Here is a 7,088-nt window from a genome sequence, read left to right as displayed (position 1 = left end):
CCCCCAGCCCCCCCTTGGATCCGCCACTGACTTTGAGGCCCCTACCATGCGCAAGCACAACAGTGCCTCCCCCCACCCCCATTTTTTGCGTTGAAGAAGGCAAGAAGCAACTGGGAGCCCCTGTATCTGCCTTTGCGGGTTCCGCCCTTGACTATGGGAATATATTTAATGAAGAACCTAATGATATTTATTTGGTATCTTAAATGTTAAATAATATATTAGTACTTTTATTGTATAAATTTGAAATATTTTGACTGTCCAATTAAGTTGGAATAATTTACAGTTTAGAAAGGAGGGAGTATTGACAACGCATACTTGCCCATCTATTTGCTAATCTATCTATAGTGGCTAATTAACGCGCCCATCTAGTTCGGGGAATCCCGTTGTTAGATCTGAGGCCACAGGATATCTAATATGGCACGGTTATGCATGAGGTATAGCCGTATAGGGTAGGGCATACCATGTAAGCATACATCATGTAACTACTCGCATCATATCTCACACTAGTCGGATCGAATAGAAACCACCCGAGTAGTACTCGGGAGGGACTCTAGGCACCTAACCGACTTGGGATTTCCATGTAACCATGCTCCCCTAGCCTATATAAGGACAGGCAGGGACCCCTCCAACACATCTAGAGACTCCAAGTCATTCTCCTAAGCAATACAAACCACACAGGACGTAGGGTATTATACAACTCTCGTGGCCTAAACCTTGTCTAACCCCTCGTGTTGCTTGCACTATCGTGTTCTTGATCTCGGCGTCTTCCCACGATCATCCCTCTACCTAAGAATATCCCTAGGTAGACGTGACGGCAAAACACCAACACCCACAACTCATACCAACGTGGCCTCCTGCTCTCCAACTATCATCCGGTCCCACCAAAGTGGTCCCACCTTGTCAGCCATATGGAAAAAAGAGAAAAAATGCATTGAACACCCACTGGATGACACAAAATCGTAAGCCTCGTCCCAATCAGCCGCATCCTCCTCTGGAACCCCTCTTTCTCCCTCCCTCCCTCCCTTTCCCATTTTTCACCTACGCTTCCTCGTCTCATCCACCTTGCCCCTCACCCGGTCCCGGGCCTAGGGTTTCCGTCTGTTGTGGGGTTCTAGGGGTACCCACAGCCGGGTGGCGGAACGCACCCGCCTATTCCCAGTGAGGGAGTACTCGGGGAAGTACTAGGCGACGGGGCTGGATCTACGCTGAGACAAGGACTCAAGAACACACGATTTAGAGTGGTTCGGGCCGCCGGAGCGTAATACCCTACGTCCACTGGGAGATGTATTGTTCTTGGTGGTGTGTATGAACCTATCCTCTGCTGGCCTTGGCTCTTGCCCAGCCTGAGGTCTGCTAGCGGCGCTCCCCCTTTTATAGATCAAGGGGGAACGGATACATAGGACGTTGATGCCCCGACAGGTGGGCCCAACGTGACTGTGGCTACCGCGGTAGCGAATCTTTTCCTCCGATAGGCGTACTGCTGCTCTTCTGACTCAGGGGGGTCTTCTCTTGTCCCGTCAGCTAGGTGCCCGTTGGAGTAGCGTAGCTTGCGGCGTGGCCTGCTGAGGCTATTATGTAGCGTCATAAAGGGCGAAGCCGAGCCGTCGTATCCATCTGTTACGGCAGACTGGCAGACGCGGCGTGGGCGGCGCCAGCGCCCCCACTACCTTGGTAATACGCGATCAATAGTGTCCCCTGGCTAGTCAAACGCCTCGGCTTCTGCTATATTAATGCGGACGTCCACCTACCGCAATGAATGCGAAGGTAGGTGGACCTTAAGATGGAGACCAAGGGCCTCATACACGTGTCGGCCCCGGACCATCCTGAGGTGGGGCGTCGAAACCTTCCCTTGGAGAGGGGTCCGATTGCTATGCGGGGGGTCCGGGACCCTATGAGGGGTCCGGGACCCCGCGGGGGTCCGGACTCCTCGGGAGGTCCGGAGCCCCGGCTGCTTGCGCTTGAGCGCCTGTCTTTCCTGGGACACGTGGCGTCCCCGGACCTTCCCCGGCCGTGGAACGGGTCCGGACCATTGTCGGGAGGACAGGACTTCGGACCGCAGGGGTCCGGCTGTTTGGTTGTAGTCAAGGATGACTACTAAGGCTCTTGCCTAGACACAGCAAGAGGGGGTACCCCAGTCCTGGGGTACCGACAGTGGCCCCCGGGCCCACCTCGGGAGAGGCACGAACCCGCGGGTGGGGCCACCACCGTGATGTGTTCCTACGCAACTTGATTGCGTTGGTGTGCTTTTGGAGAGTGCGGGCATCCCGGACCCCTGAGGCCGGTATGCCTGTTGCCAGGTTTAGGTACTAGAGCGTTCTCCATGGGGCGACGAAGGTGTAGGCTTAGGGTATGGAACCAAGCTAAGCGGCTACACAGACTTCGGATCGCTCAGGGAGCAAGCACCACTTCCCGGACCCGGCTTTTGTCGACCGTGGCGAGCGGTCTCCGCCGGAGCGGGCCACCGGAGTGGACTTGGAGCGACCGTGGCGAGCGGTCTCCGCCGGAGCGGGCCACCGGAGTGGACTTGGAGCGACCGTGGCGAGCGGTCTCCGCCGGAGCGGGCCACCGGAGTGGACTTGGAGCGACCGTGGCGAGCGGTCTCCGCCGGAGCGGGCCACCGGAGTGGACTTGGAGCGACCGTGGCGAGCGGTCTCCGCCGGAGCGGGCCACCGGAGTGGACTTGGAGCGACCGTGGCGAGCGGTCTCCGCCGGAGCGGGCCACCGGAGTGGACTTGGAGCGACCGTTGCTGACAATCTGATGAAGTATGTTACCGGACCTCACAGTAAGGTGCAAGAAACCAAGCCTTATACTTGAAGAGAGCCCGGGACCTCTAAAGACAGCAGTCCTGGATACTAGAGTACTTGTAACAGGGTAGTGAAGTACGTAAACTTAGGGTACATTACCAGGCTAAGCCACGCGGAGCTTCTCTACCCCAGGATACAAATACCACTTCTCCAGAGCAGGTCCTTAGGGGTCCGGACTGCCTTCCAGCTAGAAGGGGTGTCTTCACCTGACCACAAGCCAGCAACTTAACTTGAATTGTTAGCAACAAGGGAAACTCCGTTCAAGAGGAAAGAATAGTTAAACCAAGGCGAATAAATGTAACCCAGGGCGGAGCCTAGGTAAAACTGAGAAAGAAAATCTCCTTTATTATTGTGGTTGTCACGGTATACATCAGAGGTCGGGATTACGAGGTCGGACCTCCACCGCTCCGGACCGTTTTTTGCCTGTTTGTGTGATAGGGCCAGAGGTCGGGTTTACAAGGTCGGACCTTGACCGCTCTGGACACACACGTAGGCGCCACGTTATTACAAAAGGAGGAATTCTCTTAGTCTTTTCTTAGGAGTAACCTACGGCTGCACGCTATACAGCGTGTTCTTCTTCGGAGGTGAAGGCGCCCTGGACGTGCCTGAACCGCATCATCCAGCATCACCTCAGGAGCTCGGGGGACCCCTCCTTGCCTAAGAGCTGTCACATGCTTACATGGCATGAGACAAATTCTTTGGCTTTGAATGGAAGAGGCCCCCTCCCCCTGCCGTCGCCGTTGCCGATGGAAACCAGAGCCCTTGCGCAGCAGATGGACCGGTGCGACGCGTGGAGAAGTGCGGTCGTTCGCCGGCTTGTCCTTGGTGCTAGCGCCAGGGGCCCCCGCGCGAGGTGGCGGGGTCCTGTCTGCAGCAGCACCGAGCAACGCTGAGGTGGATCTCCGGTGCTGGAGACGGCAGGACACTTCCTCCGGGATGGCCGTCGGCTCCAGGCTCCATGTTGAGAGGAAGCCTTGAGCCGACACCATGCCACCGCAGAGGAGGTGTGGCCGTTGCTTGAGAGAAAACCTTGAGTCGACGTAGGGGCAGCAGCGCCCAGCGGCGCCTCCGTTGTGCGCCGCTACGCCGGCCTCGAGGTGTCGCAGTGGCGACGCACAGCAGGCGTCGCTGTCGTGTGCCGCCGCACCGAGGGCGTTGCCGCGCCGGTGCCAAGACAGGTGGAGTGAGTGTGGCCCTGCCTTCCTTCATCTTCAAGTTCGTCGTTGCAGAGGAAGAACACAGCCCAGAGGCCTGAAGATCCAGCCAACGCCTGTCGTCCCCACGGACGGCGCCAAAATGTTGTGGGGTTCTAGGGGTACCCACAGCCGGGTGGCGGAACGCACCCGCCTATTCCCAGTGAGGGAGTACTCGGGGAAGTACTAGGCAACGGGGCTGGATCTACGCTGAGACAAGGACTCAAGAACACACGATTTAGAGTGGTTCGGGCCGCCGGAGCGTAATACCCTACGTCCACTGGGAGATGTATTGTTCTTGGTGGTGTGTATGAACATATCCTCTGCTGGCCTTGGCTCTTGCCCAGCCTGAGGTCTGCTAGCGGCGCTCCCCCTTTTATAGATCAAGGGGGAACGGATACATAGGACGTTGATGCCCCGACAGGTGGGCCCAACGTGACTGTGGCTACCGCGGTAGCGAATCTTTTCCTCCGATAGGCGTACTGCTGCTCTTCTGACTCAGGGGGGTCTTCTCTTGTCCCGTCAGCTAGGTGCCCGTTGGAGTAGCGTAGCTTGCGGCGTGGCCTGCTGAGGCTATTATGTAGCGTCATAAAGGGCGAAGCCGAGCCGTCGTATCCATCTGTTACGGCAGACTGGCAGACGCGGCGTGGGCGGCGCCAGCGCCCCCACTACCTTGGTAATACGCGATCAATAGTGTCCCCTGGCTAGTCAAACGCCTCGGCTTCTGCTATATTAATGCGGACGTCCACCTACCGCAATGAATGCGAAGGTAGGTGGACCTTAAGATGGAGACCAAGGGCCTCATACACGTGTCGGCCCCGGACCATCCTGAGGTGGGGCGTCGAAACCTTCCCTTGGAGAGGGGTCCGATTGCTATGCGGGGGGTCCGGGACCCTATGAGGGGTCCGGGACCCCGCGGGGGTCCGGACTCCTCGGGAGGTCCGGAGCCCCGGCTGCTTGCGCTTGAGCGCCTGTCTCTCCTGGGACACGTGGCGTCCCCGGACCTTCCCCGGCCGTGGAACGGGTCCGGACCATTGTCGGGAGGACAGGACTTCGGACCGCAGGGGTCCGGCTGTTTGGTTGTAGTCAAGGATGACTACTAAGGCTCTTGCCTAGACACAGCAAGAGGGGGTACCCCAGTCCTGGGGTACCGACACCGTCAATGGCGACCAGGAGCGGGGAGATCGATCGTGGGTGAGTCTCTCCGTGATAGGGATGCTGAACATCGTCAATGCCGCCACCGTCAAACTTGAGGAAGACATGACCGTCGATGGAAAAAAATCGTAATGCGCAATTAAATGTATTGTGGAGGAGGTCTCTTATACCATGTGGAATTCAGTGAAACGGCATACCCTTGAGGGGCACCGGTGACTCCATTATATAGGCTAGTAGAAAATCGAAACAACAGGGTACAAGAAGTTCAAGTAGGACAAGGACGACATAATGCATGATCAAGGACTCTAAGTATGTACCCTATACAATTACTTCTACATGGTTCACTCTAGAACCAATCCACAAGGCAGCAACATATTGCTCTTGCACTCTCTTAAGAGCTAATCCTAGCACTAACACTCACAAAACTTGTGCTAAACCTAAGCTCAAAGGTGGCTTGGAGATATTATTCAATGTGTGTGTAGCTTTTCTGGACTTCAGCCACCTCAAATGACTTGGGGTAAGGCCCTTATATAGGCTGGAGGGCAGCACATAGCCATTGTGCCAAAACTTCACAAAGCATCGGTTAAACCGGTCACCATTGTCGGTTTAACCGGTCGCCCAAGGCCTCCAGCTAGCCGTGGAGCTGACCGTTGAATTCCAGCTGTCCCTATATGCTAGCATCATTGCCCCGACGCAATGCACCAACGCCCGTCGGTTCAACCGGTCCTAAAGACTTTGTTCCTTGCTGCTTGACATGCTCTCTGAACAATGCCAACACCAATGCACCGATGCCTTCTTTGCATCATCGGTTTAACCAGTGCTACTGTGTTTTCTTCACATGATCTCCAATTGCAATGTCCAATGCACCAACTCATTATAAAATCATAAAGCGTCAGTTTAACCGGTCAACTCTTTTCAGCTGCACTTGTCCAATTCGTCGCGGCTGTTTTTTGTACTATGTTTTGGACACCTTGACAGCGAATTGGACATCTTGGGTGTGGTTTGGACTACATCCACAAGATCTAAAAATCCTACTAATATGAGCTTACAAATATTGTTAATTCCATTGATTCTGTTGTTACACAATCACCAAATTTATAAATTATGGCCTAATAGGCCATGTTCCTTACAGGGCGGCTTGAGAGCATGGCTGTTGTGCAAAGTAGTGTGAGTTACAAGCTTAGCTCCTTCCCCTATCTCACACACTTGAATATTAACTCGTGCCATGGTGCCACGAAAACACGCTTTTGTCGCGTTAAAATCTCTCATGACGTAATCAGTATCTTGGAGGAACTCCGAGAATAACCAACCTTATTGTACGCTTCACTGGGTATGATAGATGGTTCAAACCTTGGAGCCCCACATTGTTGTTACCTAAACTCAGGAGGCTTCTGATTGCTGATGTGCCTTCATCCTGGGATGTCTCTTGGCCCCACCTCCTCATCGAGGCAGCGCCATGCCTCGAGAGTCTTCACATCCATATTATCCCATGGGAGGAGCCTTGTGATGACATTTCGTGGCAACCCTTCTGCCATAATCATCTAAAAGAGTTGGTGATAGTTGGTTTTTAGGGAACAGAGAGACAGATTTACTTTGTTAACTTTGTCATTAAAGTATCAACGTCCTTGCAGCATGTTTCGTTGTACAAAAATGGCATGTTCAGGACAGGGAGTACATGGACTGGGACATGGTGACACAGCAATACCAATGGGTTAATGAGGAGAAGGTTAAAATACTGGACCAGATTGTTGATTGTGTTCCTTGTGCTGCTACTCCCATTCAAGTGGTTATGGAATAATCTCCAACATGCGTGAGTTGAATAAAATGCATAAGTTGTATATGCATAAATACTATTCCCAATTTCATCTATGTAATTTATAAACATGTTTCAAGTAGTTCTGGAGTGGTCTGCTGTGAGTTGAATAAATTGCATAA

The 7,088-nt window shown here is 54.0% G+C and overlaps 1 pseudogene; it reads left to right on the top strand.

The window, feature by feature from the left end:
* The first annotated feature begins 6,272 nt into the window (after positions 1–6,272).
* Positions 6,273–7,021, top strand: LOC120681157 (annotated as a pseudogene).
* The last annotated feature ends 67 nt before the right edge of the window (positions 7,022–7,088 follow it).

This window comes from Panicum virgatum, chromosome 7N (assembly GCF_016808335.1).
Source record: "Panicum virgatum strain AP13 chromosome 7N, P.virgatum_v5, whole genome shotgun sequence".
NCBI classification, from domain to species: domain Eukaryota; kingdom Viridiplantae; phylum Streptophyta; class Magnoliopsida; order Poales; family Poaceae; genus Panicum; species Panicum virgatum.
This window is presented reverse-complemented; position numbering and strand designations above follow the sequence as displayed.